Here is a 16,877-nt window from a genome sequence, read left to right on the forward strand (position 1 = left end):
TGGTATAAGTGTGGAACATTGTTGCTTAATGAAGAATCTGCTAGAGATTTGAGTTAATCTCTCTCGCTCCTTGGCACTATTGTTCTCGCATTCTCTCGTCTCTAGCCCTAGCTTTCAGCGCCGCCACCTCACCGTCCGGCGTTCAAGCCATGCCCAGCCACCTCGCACTCATACCCTCTATGCAACAGATTAGGCTCTAACAACCTGGTATCAGTCATGTAAGGTTCTGGAGCTTCCGCCCCCGCCGTCATTCCCACCACCACCACCACCACCACCTCTGCTAAACCACCATCCACCGCAGTAACCAGCGCTGTCCTCGTCACCACCGCTCCGCTTGCCGTTCCGAACCCCACTCACCGCGATCCCGACTGACGCCCTCAACGCGCTCACCGCGGCCATCTACGGTCTGCAGCACCAGATGGGGGAGATCACCACGCGCATGGCGGCCATCGAGAGTCGTCCATCTTTCTCCGCGCCGCCATTCCTGTCGTACGGCCTGCCTGGCTACGGCGGCATTCCCCAGCTTCCGGCCACAGGCCCGGTCCCGGTCATTTCGGAGCTGTCGTCCGCGCCACCGATCATGCCATCCATCTAGGGGGCTGCCCCGGCGGTCACGGCGTCCATGGCCGCACTCTCCTAGTCTGAGGCGCCATCCATGGGCGTGCCCATCACCCAAATTTGCTTTCCAGACTCCCCATCCCCTGTGCCCTCCTTCTCATCGATCATGCAGGCGTCCTACCCTCTGTCATCCGCCGCCATGCATATGCCGCCACCCCTCCCACACGTACCGCCGGAACCAGAGGCTGCGGCCATTCCCCGCTGTCACAAACTGTCCTTTCCCATCTATGATGACAAGAATGATCCGCTGGGCTGGCTCAACCGGTGTGATTGCTTCTTTCGCGCCCAGCGCACCCCCGAAGGCGAAAAGGTGTGGCTCGCCTCGTTCCACCTCACGGGTACCACACAGCAGTGGTACTACATCCTGGAGCGTGATGCCGGCGAGCCAGCATGGGAGGAGTTCAAGCGCTTGTGCCACCAGCATTTTGGGCCGCCTCTCCGGACCAACCACTTGGCGGATCTGGCTCGCCTGCCGTTCCCGGCCACCGTCGCGGCTTACCAGGAGACCTTCTAGGAGCGGATGGTGCACGCGGGCCGCCTCATCCCATACCAGCAGGCCCAGCTTTTCACTGGGGGTCTACCAGAGCACATTTGCATTAATGTGGAGCTTCATGATCCTTAGTATCTACAACGCGCCATGAGCCTGGCGCGCGCCTATGAGCGCCGCAATGTCGCGCCACCACTCGCGCTCCCAGCTCCACCCCCCTGCCGCCATGGCCGCGCCACCACCGGCCGCGGGCGCCACCGGGACCCAGCCGAGCGTCGTCGTCGTCAACTCCGCCGTCGCCTCGTCCGTTCAAGCGGCTCACCCCAGCCGAGATGGCCGATCGTCGCAAACTCAGCCTTTGCTACAACTATGATGAACCATATGTCCGCGGCCATAGGTGTCCGCATTTATTCTATCTGGAGGTCTCCGACTACGTGGTGGAGGAGCCCGATGACGATGAGGAACCAGCCACGCCAGCTGAGCCCGCGGCTTTCGACCCAGAGACGCCAATGATTTCCCTACACGCCATAGCGGGCATCCACACCGAGGACACCATGCAGCTCTACATCACCGTCGGCAACGAGCAGTTTGTCGCTCTGCTCGACTCCGGGTCGACCCATAACTTCATCCGTGGCGACGTCGCCCGCCGCGTCGGTCTCCAGTTTCAGCCATGCCCGGGGGCAGGCGTCATTGTGGCCAACGGCGATCGCGTGGCGTGCCATGGTCTTACTCGTGACGTCGGGATTCGCATCGCCGACGAGATCTTCTCCGTCGACTGCTACTCCATCCCCATCGACTCTTATGACATGGTCCTCGGCGTCACATTCCTTCGCACTTTGGGGCTGATCCAGTGGGACTTCAACGACTTGTGTATGGCGTTCTGGTGCGAGGGTCGGGGAGTCTTTTGGCGCGGCATTGGTTCCACCAGGCACAACGTGCAGTCAACCCAGCATCTGCATGCTATCCACAACAACGAGCCGGCCATGCTCGACCGCCTCCTTAGCTCCTTCGAGGATGTCTTCGCCGCGCCGCAGGGACTTCCACCAGCTCGCCCATGTGATCACCGCATCCACCTGTTGCCGAACGCAGCCCCGGTGGCGGTGCGCCCATACCGCTATCCCCAACTCCAGAAGGACGAGCTGGAGACTCAGTGTGCGGCGATGCTTGAGCAGGGCATCATCCGGCCGATCACGTCGGCATTCTCCGCCCCAGTCCTCTTTGTCAAGAAACACAACGGCTCATGGCGTTTCTGCGTGGACTATCGTGCCTTGAACCAGCAAACAGTGAAGGACAATTTTCCGATCCCCGTTGTGGAGGAGTTGCTCGACGAGTTGCACGGGGCGCACTTCTTCACGAAGTTGGATCTCCACGTTTCAGCTACCATCAGGTCCGGGTACACGTCGAGGATGTGCACAAAACGGCGTTCCGCACTCACGAAGGCCATTTCGAGTTCTTGGTTATGCCCTTTGGGCTCACGAACGCGTCGGCAACGTTCCAAAGCTTGATGAACTCCGTTCTCCAGCCGTTCCTGCGTAAGTTTGTTTTGGTGTTTTTCGATGACATCCTCATCTACAGCCCGTCGTGGTCGACCCACCTCCAGCACGTCAACGCCGTCCTCACCGCCCTGCGCGAGCATCACCTGTGCCTCAAACGCAGCAAGTGCTCGTTCGCTCAGTCATCGGTGGCGTACCTCGGCCACGTGATTACAGCCGACGACGTCACCATGGATCGCGAGAAGGTGGAGGCCGTGGCCTCCTGGCCGCAATCCCACTCGGCGCGCGGGCTCCGCGGTTTCCTGGGCCTGGCGGGGTACTACCGCCAGTTCATTCAGGACTATGGCGCCATCGCCACTCCCCTCACGCGGCTGATCAGGAAGGACGGCTTCACGTGGTCACCTGAGGCCACAGTGGCCTTCGACGGCCTCAAGCAGGCGCTTTCCACCGCCCCTGTACTCCAGCTCCCAGACTTCGACCGGCCCTTCTTGGTTGATTGCGACACGTCGGGCTCTGGGTTTGGGGCAGTGCTTCATCAGGGCGACGGCGCGCTTGCATTCTTCAGCAGGCCAATTGTGGCATACCATCTCAAGCTCGCCGCCTACGAACGCGAGTTGATCGGCCTCGTCCAGGCGGTGCACCACAGGTGCCCATATCTTTGGGGTCGGCATTTCGTCGTACGAACAGACCATTACGCCCTCAAATTTATGCTCTATCAGCGTCTCTCGACTGTGCCCCAGCATTAGTGGGTGAGTAATTGTTCGTCTACGACTTCAACATCGAATACCGGCCGAGCCGCCTCAACATCGTCATCGATGCCTTGTCTCGACGCGGCGACGACAACGCATCCCTTGGGGCGCTCATCGGGCCCTCGTTCCGCCTCTACGACAACCTCCGCCAGGAGACGGACGCCACGCTTCTTGCCTTCCGCGACTCGGTGGTCACTGACCACGATGCGCCATGGCGCGTGGTGGATGGCCTGGTCCTGCGTGGTGCCCACATCTTTGTTCTGGCCTCCTCGCCATCGCCGCCCGCGGTCCTCCAGTTGGCCCACTCGGCCGGTCATGAGGGCATCCAGAAGACGCTGCACCGCCTCCACCAAGAGTTCGTCGTCGATCATGATCGCCGGCTGGTGCACGAGTTCGTGTGCGCTTGCCCGACGTGTCAACGCAACAAGACCGACGCCCTACGCCCTGCCGGCCTCCTGCAACCCCTCGATGTGCCCTCACAAGTTTGGTCTGACGTCGCCATGGATTTCATTGAAGGTCTCCCGCGCGTCCACGGCAAGAGTGTCATCTTGACCGTGGTGGATCGCTTCTCCAAGCATGCTCACTTCATCGCGCTGAGTCACACCTACACGGCGACCACGGTCGCGAAGGCGTTCTTCGAGGCCATTGTTCGATTCCATGGCTGCCCGAACTCCATTGTGAGTGATCGCGACCCAGTGTTCACCGGGCACATTTGGTGCGACATATTCAAGCTCGCCGGCGTTCAGCTGCCGATCAGTACGGCCTTCCACCCACAGACCGACGCACAGTCCGAGGTGGTGAACAAGACGATCGCGATGTATCTTCGTTGCAGCACTGGAGACCGGCCGCACGCATGGCTGGATTGGCTCCCCTGGGCGAAGTACTGCTATAACACGTCCTACCACTCCGCGCTCCAAGCTACACCCTTCGAGGTAGTATACAGGCGTCCCCCGCCTGCATTGCTGCCATACACTACAGGTTTGGCGTGGACTGAAACGGTGGACACCCTCCTCAAGGACCGCGACGTCTTCCTAGCGGAGGTCCTGCGACCGCCTGCTGCAAGCTCAGGAGTATGCCAAGAAGCACTACGATGCCCATCATTGTCCTCTGGAGTTCGCCATCGATGACTGGGTGTGGCTGCGCATCCTGCATCGGCCGGCGCAGTCGCTCCTGCTGGGTCCACGTGGCAAGCTTAGCCCACGCTTCGCCGAGCCGTTCCAGGTGGTCGAGAGCATCGGGCCCGTCGCCTACCGCCTGCGTCTTCCTGAAGGTGCCTGCATTCACGATGTCTTCCACGTTGGTGTGCTCAAGCCGTTCCGCGGCACTCCTCCGACGACGACGCCGGCTCTGCCTCCGCTGCACAACGCTCGACCACTCCATCGCCCGGGATGCGTTCTACGCTTGCAGCTGCACCGCGGGGCTTGGCATGTCCTCGTGCACTAGGCGGGCATGGATGCAGCGGAGGCCACTTGGGACGAGCTCAAGACTCTCTTCCCTGACTTCCAGCTCGAGGACGAGCTGTTCGTCGAGGGGGGGAGACATGTTATGGTGGGAAATGTCTATCAGCGGCGCAAGGTGAGACATGGCTGAGGAGTGGGCCGCGCCATGCCACGCCAGTGCGCGGTCACCAACCAGGGCGCGCCATCCTCGCCGCCAAGAATTTGTTAGCCGATCCATTTGATTAGGAAAGAGATTTATCCGTGTTTTGTTATTCCTTAAAGTTAGCTATGAGTTTGTTAGGATTGTGGTATAAGTATGGAACATTGTTGCTTAATGAAGAATCAGCCAGAGATTTGAGTTAATCTCTCTCGCTCCCTGGCACTATTGTTCTCGCATTCTCTCGTCTCCAGCCCTAGCTTTCGGCGCCGAGCACGGCGCCGCCACCTCGCCGTCGACCATTCAAGCCACGCCCAGCCACCTCGCACTCATACCCTCTACGCAACAGATTAGGCTCTAATCAGATACACTACAAATATAGCTGTGGGGAAATCAGGAGAGAGGTCCCCTTAGCCCCCAGTAAGCTCCAAAATTTGAGCTCGTCGCCGCCTCGCTGGCCAGAGACAAAATGACAGCAAGGTTTCGTGTTCCTCCATCAAAGATACATCGAGATTCCAGTGGTTCCACAGAGACCAAGCTCCTAGAATTATAACGGAATTCATAATTTGGAGCACCTGGTTGTCAACTGAGTCATTAGTGCATGCCCACCAGTCAACAGACAATGAAGCATCAGGTTGTGGAACCAAGCTTTTGCAGCAAACAAAACTAGAACTGACAGGCAAAACTGCACGATACAACTTAAACTGCAGATGCTGCCTTTTTTCTCATCCTTCTTTGAGCAAATGTCTTGCCATTGAACGAGTCCATAACAAACAGGAAAACTGATTTGCTCATAGTAACAACTGGATCTTTCAATTTCATATTATTCTGCTGTGAACTGTGATTTGATTTATAATAGATCCAATATTCGTATATTGAATGGGACGCAGTGATCAATTAGGTTCAACTCACCATCATATCAGAACATGTAACAAAAATCAATGCCAATTCAGTAGAAGCCAAATGGAAATTATTTGAACATGCCATGGTCAAGGGTGAGGTGGCTTTTGTATATTTCACTTGGACATAAATTTTTTTTCTCCTGAATATGCAGGAGAGCTGTGTATCATTATATTATTTAAGAAGAGAAGAGGGGGTTCGGAGAAACCCTTACAACACAGACCCACTAACCCATAGGCTTATAAAAGCAGACACACCAGTACCAGATTGGAAAAACCCGACCTCGACCTAAAGGACATAGAGAAATAAATTTCAGGATGTACATGATGCATACCGTGCCTCTCAAAGTGGGCATTATTTTGTAGAACGCCATCTGCAATAACAACCCCACTGAAGGGAATTCACATGTGAGAAACTTTACAACTGTGTCATTATGAAGCATAAGATCAAAGCAACTAGTAGTCCAAACCAACTGGACAAGTGGACATAAACAGCAAAACCAGAGAAAGTTTTTTCCCCATGTGTACAGAAGAGCTGCCAATACCTCAGTATAAAAATAAGTGTGTTTGCAATGTAAGCAACCATTTCCCTGAATACCAGAATAAGAGCAAAGCAAACATGTAACGCAGATCAGATGAATACTCATATATCAGAAAAGTAAAGAACTATCTCGCAGAGCATATATGCAAGATCATGTACATGGTTTACAGAAGAAAAGAAGTAAATAATTTGATGCGTTCATAGTAATACCCAGATTAGGGTATCTTAATTCAGTGTCAACTGAAAAGATTTCAAGGTACTTGTTAGCATGTTTACTGCTACCTTTATTACTAGCCGGCTGTTGCCTAGGAACCTCCCCTGTTTACTCCCCCTCTTTACTGCTAGTGTTTACTTCTCTAGTTACTGCTAGTCTGCTGATGCCTGGGAATCTTTCCTGACTGTCGCCTGAGAGCTTCCCTCTCTCTCTCTCTTGTGTTAGTCTAGGCGTCTAGCTCCTATTTAAATAACTGTAATCTGGTTTACTCCACATGAATGGACTACGAGCTTATTCTCTTGAAGTGTATAAGTGGATTGCCCACCTCTTCCCAATGGCTTAAGCTTTTGGGTTCATCTGGTTGGTGCATGAAACCTAACATGTTCATCCTCTATGAGTACTTTTGGTAACCAACACTGGCATATTATTCATCAACAAAATTAGGATAGGAATCGCAGGGACACTGACTACCAGAATCGTTCCATGCAAAAAATTGGTATTAATTAATGATTGTGTATTTATGTCGTTACGGTTTTACAAGTTTTTATAATGAATCTTTTTGTTGTTACAGATCCCAAACATGGCTAGTAAATAGCTATGGCAGACCCTCAAATTAGTTCCCGTAGTGCAATAAGTAGTTCACCAGCAATTCCAATTCCACCACCCTGGCTGACTCAACCTCTCAACCTTGTTTAGTTTCCCCAGTTATGCAAACACAGTGATAGCGGCATAGCACGGCAGTAGGACTTCTAGATGGGAGGCTGACTTGTTTCTATAAGATACATACCAGAAATAGTGTAAACTTTGCTGACTTTCACCCTTGAAAGCAGTTTTTGCAAAAGCTGCATAGAACCTGCCAGGTAACATGGTCAATACAAGAGAAATGATATTAAAAAACATGCAAAAACTATTTGTTGACACAAGTTTACTAACATTCCCAGTGTCATGACAGTCAAAACACCAGAGACCTCCAGCAAGTCTTGCGCCTGATACAAATGAACATTAGCAAAAGCAAAGTCTCCGAGAAAATAGAGGGAAGTAAGAACTTCTGAGTAGCATGGTCTTACAGTGAAGAAAGCTATATAGCTGACAGCAAGAGTAAGTGCAATCTCTATGATTGTATCGTTAAAAATAAAGCCCAGCCACAGTATTGACACGATTCCAAAGGCAAGGCCCAGAGCAACACTGATCAAAGAAGGTACTAATTAGCATTATACACACATATCCATATAATTCATTTTGAATGTAACAAAGAAAATCCACATACGCTCCAAGTGAAACTTCAGACAAGAACTTTATTATTGAGCCAGCATCAAAGGTTCTTCCAAGCACCATTCGATAGAATAACTGATAGACAACAATAGCGGTCCTGTAGAATTTGAGGTCATTTAGCATGAGTTTTTTTTTTAAATGACTGGCAGGAGTTCTGCCCGGCAATATATTAATAGAGAAGAAGAGTGAGTTTAAACAACTGGCAGGAGTTCTGCCTGATCATTTAGCATGAGGTAGCTCTTACAGAATTTTTTTTTATCGGAACTCTTACTGATTTTATAACTGTATATAACTGAAGTTGAAAACTTTTCTATTTCTAGGTATCATATATGTACCACAATATCTAATATGTAGCTAATACATACAATGAGGAGAGCGAATCGCATAGTACACGAGGCAAGGTCATTGCATAGTTAACTAAATCTTGAATTCCATATTTTAACTTACATAAACAGAGTAACAAAATTTATATTCCCAATATGACTATTGAATATAAAAGCTTTGACAACTTCTGTTATTAGCACGGTAGTGTAAATACTTTCAAATTTAACTTTAGCATGAAGCGTGATTTATTTATTAATGTATAGTGGTGACTAGAACAGAAAGTCCAATCTATAGGGCTCATCTACATACCCTCTTCTAGAGTCCAATACTACAGTAGCTTACCCATCATTCATTAAGGATTCACCCTCAATGATTGTACTAAGCTTTTTACTTGCTCCGAGTTCTTTTAGCAGTGCAACCACAGCAACTGGATCAGTTGCACTAAGCAGTCCGCCAAGCAACAATGATGTTTTCCAGCTCCAGTTGTAAGGAAAAGTGAGCTGTGGGACACCAATTAGGAAGCATTGGAATATTAAAAACCAATGTCTCATTGTTTCTCTAAGCACATACCTTTACAGCAGCGCCAAGTAAAACTGTTGATATTACCACACCTGGTCCAGCAAGTAACACCATCTGTGCCATACATCTCTGCAAAATAAGCATCGTAGTCAGGACTCAACAAACATATATGGACCAGTTGTGCTATGTCACTAAAGGAAATCACAGCAAAAAGATCAATAGCAAGTACTATTAAGAGTACTCTACTATTAATTACTTATTAGAAGCAGTGTCAGTAAAGAAATCAAATATGATGTTCACACAGACATTTTTTTTGGCACAAACAGAGGAGAAGTTCCCCACATGATTCTATTTAGAGACAAGGCACTTTAGATGATAATGTATTGTGGTAGAAAAATCAAGATAATCAGAAGAGAGTGTAAGATTGTCTAGATCAGATAAAGATGGAGTATACAGCAGTACACAAGATCGGATTGAGAACCGCAGAACAGGATTTATAAGACTATTGGTTGCTTTCATATAGATCTGCTGATTTTACAGGGAATATGAATCGTAATTCCATCGGAAGGGTTTCCAGTGGGCTGCTGAGGTTGCTAAAATGGGGTTTAGATGGCTGGCTGATAATGGCAAGCAAGTTAGATGTTGGGAGGACTGTTAAGTGTGAAGATCCTATCTAATAGGCCTATATGCCTATATATAGCCATGAGGCTATCTATATATAGTGACTCCTTCACCTGTGGAGATGATCTTCTGAAATCCCAAGGTTAGTATCATGGTATCAGAGACATGGATTAGGGTTAGGATTAGGCTACTCTAATTCACCCACGATCCAATTTTTCTTTACCTTGGGATCCATCCTGTCTCTTCGCGGCGTCGTCCGTCTCGTCTGTTCGGCTCATCGCCGCACATCCGCGCCGTTCGCGCGGCCCGTCGGATCCTTGTCGCGTTCGCGCGGCCCGTCGTCGATCCTCCGCGCCGTTCGCGCGGCCCGTCATCGATCCTCCACGCCGTTCGCGCGGCCCCCGTCCGTCGCCGATTCTCCGCGCCGTCCGTGCGGTCGTCGATCCTCCGCGCCGTTCGCGTGGCCCGTCGTCGATCCTCCGTGCCGTTCGCGCGGCCCCCGTCCGTCGCCGATTCTCCGCGCCGTCCGTGCGGTCCTCCTCCGCGCGTCAATTCGCGCGACTCGTCGATCCGCGCGAGTCGGTCTTCCGCGCGTTGATCCGCGCGATTCGTCGCCAGATCGTCTTCGTCGTGCCTTGTCCGCTCGGTCTTCCGTGCGAGCAGAGGAGGCCAGGCCGTCCTTGTCGTGCCGCACGAGTGGCTCCGTCTGGACTTCGTGCCCTGCTCGTCCATCAGAGGTTCTGCTCGTCCATCAGAGGTTTCTCTGCTCTGCTCTGTTTTTCCTCTGCTGCTGCTGTTGCTGGTCTCCTCTGTTGGCGGTGGTCTGCTCTGTTTTTCTATTCAGTGGTGCTTGTCATCTGCTACTGCTTATCTTGCACAATGTCGCAGTCGCAATTACTGTCAAATGCCATTGTTTTCCTCTGAAACTTGATGGTCCATCTAATTATCGAGAGTGGGCTTTCTCTGTCAAAACTGTACTGCGTGGACATGGCCTTGCATCTCATCTGACAGATGATCCTCCAACTGACAAGTCGAAGGATGGTTCTGGTGCTGCTGCCGTCACGACTTGGACTAAGGATGATGGCCGAATCATGAGTGCCATAGTCACCAGCATGAAACCCTCACTAATGATGAGCCTTGAGCACCATCAATCTGCTAAGGAGATGTGGGACTACTTGCAGGGGAGATATGTTCAGAACAGCAGGTGCACTTTTGCTTACTCTAATGCAAGGACTTCATGATCTTCAGCAGAATGAGATGTCTATCGAGGAGTATTATACTGCTTTTGATCGTCTGATGGGACCTTTTCTTTCCATGGTTCCTAAGTGTGAGGCAGGGTGCTCAGGCTGCTGTGATAAGAAGAATAAGTTCATTGAAAAATTCCTTATATATCAGTTTTGTCATGGTTTGCGGCCTGATTTTGAGTCCAGTCGTAAACAGTTGTTAAATGCTTCCACCACTCCGTCTATTTCTGATGTGTTGTCCGCCTTGATTGCTGAGGAGACACGACTTAATTCTCAGTCTCCTGTATCAGTACCTCACAGTGTTCTGGCAGCCTCCCACAAGACCAATACAGTGAAGGGCAACTCTTTTTCGCCTTGTGTTCATTGCAAGAAGACTACTCACCGTTCAGAAAATTGCTTTGTTCGGTATCCTGAGAAGTTAACTGCTTATCGCTCACGCCATCCCAAGCAGAGTGGTCGTGGCGCCGGTTCCACCCCTACAGGCTCTGTGCCTGCAGGTTCCACCCCTACAGGATCTGTGTCTGTTGCTGCTGCATCACCTGTTACTGCTCCTTCTTCTTGGGTGCTTGATTCAGGAGCCTCTTTTCATGTGTCATCAGATCAGTCACAGCTTGTTGCCTGCAAGCCAATTGCAGATGATGCCTCTATTCAGACAGCAGACGGTACATCCTGCTACATTACTCATCAGGGTTCTCTTTGCACCTCTAATTTTTCTATACCTAATGTCTCGTTTGTACCTCAGTTGTCCATGAATCTTCTTTCAGTTGGTCAATTAACGGATCACAATTGTTTTGTTGGATTCGATGACTCATCTTGTTTTATTCAGGATCGTCGCACCGGGGCTGTACTTGGGACTGGCCATCGCCGTAGAGGTTCTCATAGCCTCTATGTTCTCGACACTTTACGTCTTCCTCACTCTACTGCCTATGTGTCATCCGCCGCCGCTACTGCATCTTCACCAAGTACATCGCCATCGACTTCATCTTTCGCCAAGTGGCATCATCGCCTTGGTCATTTATGCGGGTCTCGTTTATCCACCTTAATAAACAAGGGTTGTTTAGGTCCTACATCCATTGAGTCTAGTTTTCAGTGTAAGGGTTGCAAGCTTGGAAAACAGCTGCAGCTCCCATATTCTACTAGTACTTCTCATTCAGCCAGACCTTTTGATATTATTCATTCTGATGTATGGGGTCCTGCACCTTTCGCTTCCAAAGGTGGTCATAAATACTATGTTATTTTTGTTGATGATCATTCTCGATATACTTGGATTTACTTTATGAAACATCGCTCTCAGTTGTGCTCTACTTATCAAAATTTTGCTCGCATGGTGCACACACAATTTTCCACCCCCATTCGAGTTTTTCGTTCAGATTCTGGTGGAGAGTATTTATCTCACACCTTTCGCCAATTTTTGACCTCTGAAGGCACTCTTGCTCAGCTTTCTTGTCCTGGCGCGCATGCTCAAAATGGGGTTGCTGAACGGAAACACCGCCATATCATAGAGACTGCCCGCACACTTCTTATTGCATCTTTTGTTCCTTCTCATTTTTGGGGAGAAGCTGTGTCCACTTCTATTTATCTCATCAACAGACAACCATCATCAAAATTGTCTGGTCAGTGTCCTGGTGAGGTTCTTTTTGGTACTCCTCCTGACTATGACCACCTTCGGGTTTTTGGCTGCACTTGCTATGTCCTACTTGCACCTCGTGAGCGGACTAAGTTGACTGCTCAGTCAGTTGAGTGTGTTTTTCTGGGGTACAGTCCTGAGCATAAGGGTTATCGTTGTTATGACGCCTCCTCTCGCCGCATTCGTATATCTCGTGATGTCACTTTCGTTGAGGATCGTCCTTTCTTTTATAACCCTTCTACTCAACCATCCCGTAGTTGTACAGAGTCAACATCCTTTCTGTGTCTTCCTCCTATACTTAGTGATGTTGACCCTCCTATACAACCCGTGTCTTCCAGCCCACCTAACACTTCTGTATCTTCTCCTGACACTTTTGAAACTCCTCCACTTACTCATGTCGACCCTCCACTTACCAATGTCGATCCTCCCCCACTTTCTGAACCTTTGTCTTGTCAACCTCCGGTCCAGCAGCTCCCATCCTTTGACAAACCACCTGTCCACAAATACTACACTCGTCGTCCCCAAATCCCCACAGCCACTTCTTCGGCCAGTCCTGCTACTCCCGATGTTGATAGTTCTGTTAATTCTGATGAGTCATGTGCTTTTTCTGATGAATCACAGGGTGGTCTGAGATATAATCTACGAGACCGTGCTACTATTGGGCCTCCTGACAAATATGGTTTTCCTCGTGTCACTGCTGTTGTGGAAGAGCCAACCACTTATCGAGAGGCCTCTAGCATTCCAGAATGGCAACTTGCTATGTGTGAGGAACTTGCTGCACTTGATCGTACAGGGACCTAGGATATTGTTCCATTACCATCGCATGCTGTGCCTATTACATCCAAGTGGGTCTTCAAGATTGAAACCAAGTCGGATGGTTCTATTGAGCGATATAAGGCCCGTCTAGTTGCTAGAGGTTTTCAGCAAACTCAGGGCCGAGATTATGATGAGACATTTGCACCTGTTGCTCATATGACTACTGTTCGTACTTTAATTGCAGTGGCTGCTGCTTCTTCTTGGACAATCTCTCAATGGATGTTAAAAATGCCTTTCTTCATGGTGATTTAAATGAAGAAGTTTACATGCAACCACCTCCAGGTGTTAGTGCCCCTCCAGGTTATGTTTGTCGTCTTCGTCGCGCTTTATATGGTCTTAAACAGGCTCCTCGTGCTTGGTTTGAGCGCTTTGTCTCTTGTCATTCGGGCTGCTGGTTTTTCACCTAGTGATCATGACCCTGCCTTATTTATCCACCTCTCCTCACGTGGACGTACTTTGCTTCTTTTATATGTTGATGATATATTGATTACGGGTGACGATGCAGACCACATTTCTTATGTCAAGCAGCAACTTGGTGCACAATTTCAAATGTCGGATTTAGGTCCTCTCAGTTATTTCCTAGGCATTGAGGTCAAACAGTCTGCAAAGGGTTGCTATCTTTCTCAGTCCAAGTACATACAAGACCTTATTACTCGTTCAGGCATCACTGACCATCGGACAGCTGCGACACCTATGGATCTTCATTTGCAGCTTCGTCCCACTGATGGTACTCCTCTTAAGGATCCATCTCGATATCGGCATATTGTGGGCAGCCTTGTTTATCTCACTGTTACTCGACCTGATATTGCCCATGCCGTCCATATTTTGAGTCAGTTTGTGAGTGCTCCTACGACCGTTCATTTTGGCCATTTACTTCGTGTCTTGCGGTACTTGAGGGGGACATCATCTCGCAGCTTATTCTATGCCCGTGACAGTCCGCTTCAGCTTCATGCTTACTCGGACTCCACTTGGACGAGTGACCCAACAGATCGTTGCTCTATCACAGGGTACTGTATTCTTCTTGGATCCTCTCCTATTGCATGGAAGTCCAAGAAACAAGCTGCTGTATCTCGTTCTAGTGCAGAGGCAGAACTTCGAGCACTTGCCACCACTACTGCAGAAATCGTATGGCTTCGATGGTTGTTGACTGATTTCGGAATTTCTTGTGATGCTGCCACACCTCTTCTATGCGATAATACAGGAGCTATACAGATTGCCAATGATCCTGTGAAGCATGAACTTACCAAGCATATTGGCGTCGATGCTTTCTTCACTCGCTCTCATTGTAATCAGCATACCATTGCTCTTCAATATGTGCCATCCGAGCTGCAATTAGCTGACTTCTTCACTAAAGCGCAAACTAGAGAGCAACATCGGCTTCATTTGCTCAAACTCAATGCTTCAGATCCTCCATTTCCACCTTGAGTTTGAAGGGGGGTGTTAAGTGTGAAGATCCTATCTAATAGGCCTATATGCCTATATATAGCCATGAGGCTATCTATATATAGTGACTCCTTCACCTGTGGAGATGATCTTCTGAAATCCCAAGGTTAGTATCAAGGACAATTAGTTAGGGCCATGTAATTTGGCCCTTATGTTTTCGGAGCTTTATGTGATTCTGAACGAGCATGCGACAACAATTGCCGATCTGTAGGATAGCACTAACCTTAAATGTACCTCTAGAGGATGTGTTGACCATAAGCTCATGAGGCAATGGGATGAGCTGATTCAGATAGCCTCCACCCTTGTCCGAACAGATAATGAGGATGAAATTATTTGGCAATACACCTCAGATGGGGTTTACTCCTCGCAATCTTTATTTAGGATCATCAGTTTCTGGGGTGTGACTCCTGCGTACACCCCTGCAGTTTTGAAACTTAGGATCTCCCCGAGCGTTCATGTCTTTTTGTGCTCTTATCGAAGAACAAGCTCTTGTCTAGAGATAACTTAGCCAAAAGGAGGATGGTGGAGGACGGTAACCGTCTCTTTTGTGGAGGTTTGGTGAATATTTGTCATCATTTCTTTGAATGTGTAGTGGCTAGGAGGCTTTGGGGTGAGTTAGCTGAATATGAAGGTGCTACTCTCGTTACAGATTTTGAATCTTTTAGTACCAAAGTGGTTGTCTGCTAGGAAGCATAGAGTGTCTAAAGCCAGAAGTAATAACTGAGGATTAGCACAGAAATGAAGTAATGAACAGCATAACAGAGAGGTACAGTAGGCAGAAGTAAGGGCCATCCAGTGTTGACAGTAACGATTTAAGAGAGAAACTGAAATGATTTAGACAGAAAAGAAAACTTTCGGGTGTGAACAAGCATTATTGTGATCATATAATCCCACATCGTGCGTGCACGGAGGATAAACAGACATCAGATGATGTACCTTTATTTGGTGTACTTCCATGGAGAAGGAGCTTTCAAAGAGGAGGGCAGGTAAAAAAACAGCCAGCAGAAGATCAGGGTTTATGTTAGCCCCTGCAAATTAATTGGAAGGTAAGTAATTAACTGAATGATGAATAAAATAAAACCAGGTAGGGAATTGAATTAATTAGGTACCTACACATACATGTGGAAGGAACTGAAGTATCAATCAATGAGAACGAATAGCGGTATAAGAAACTTACAGATACGAATTCCAGCTCCAAGTTTGCCTAGACCATGTTGTGTCCCATATTCTGGAGGTTATCAGAGAAAGAAAATACTACTACTTAGTAGCAGAGCAAGTATAATAAAGAGAGAAAACTGGGGCAGGGGCCATTATATTGCTACCTCCGTCCCTAAGGGCAGCTCCAACAATTGACTTTTAAGCTAGCTCTAAGCATTTTTCTCATATTTTAATAGAGGAGAGAGAAAAGCTAGATCTTGATCAAGGTTGTGTGAGAGTGTCATGTGGGGGCTATCCATGATAAAAGCTATATGCTAAAAGTTAGTATTATTGGAGAAGTTGGCTTAGAGCTAATAACTAGCTCTAACCATTGTGGGTGCCCTAAATAAATCAACTTCTACAGTTTTACTAAGTGACAATTTTATAAGTTTGACCGAATCTATAGAAGAGAATACCAACATTTATGAGACAAAATTAGTGCCATTTTCAAAATTAGTGTCATTAGATACACCATAAACTATATTTTTATAGCGTGCTTATTTAATCTCATAGATCTATAAAGTTGGTCAAAGTTACGAAAGTTTAACTTATGACAACTCTTTGATTTATTTAGGGATCGAGGGAGTATTTCCATAAAAAGAAGTGCTGACTGACTGAAATAAAAAGTACTTAGTAGTAGTATCCTGATCGTAAATAAAAAGTCACTCCTACTGTAGCAACAGCAGCTGCGCTCTATTGTTATCAATTATTGGTGGCAATCAAAGGGTGTTTACTGGAACAAGGATCGGAGCGACTGAATTGAGAGCTCCTGGTCCTGGCAGATGCAGATTTAATTACGAAAGCGAAAGGGGGCATTGTTGGATTGGATTCAGTTTTGGAAATCCCAATTCCATCTGCCGAGCCCAAGAGAATAGATGAATAAGACAGGCAAATGAAGGGGGGGGATGGAATGGAAAGCAACCTAAGCTAGCTTACCGAGGGATCCAAGCGCGACTCCGAGGACGAGAAGGGCGACGGTGTAGGGGACGCGGGTCCCGCGGAGGAAGTGGCGGGAGGCGATGCCCAGCACCAGCGACACCCCAACGAAGAGCACCGCGTCGTCAGGCTCAGGCTCAGCCTTGCCCCCCATTCCTCTCTCTCTCTCTCTCTCTCCAATCGGATGGAGAGGAGCTCTGCTTGCGCGAGCACGACCCGGGACAGGAGGAAGAGCAAGAGGAACAAGAGAGCAGGAGCAATGGCATTAGCCTTTTCCTTCT

General features: G+C 48.9%; 1 pseudogene; it reads right to left on the minus strand.

Moving 5' to 3' along the window:
* The window catches only part of LOC136509521 (sodium/hydrogen exchanger 8-like), a 54,348-nt pseudogene extending 37,471 nt beyond the window's left edge, over positions 1–16,877 (minus strand).

This window comes from Miscanthus floridulus, chromosome 15 (genome assembly GCF_019320115.1).
Source record: "Miscanthus floridulus cultivar M001 chromosome 15, ASM1932011v1, whole genome shotgun sequence".
Taxonomy (NCBI): domain Eukaryota; kingdom Viridiplantae; phylum Streptophyta; class Magnoliopsida; order Poales; family Poaceae; genus Miscanthus; species Miscanthus floridulus.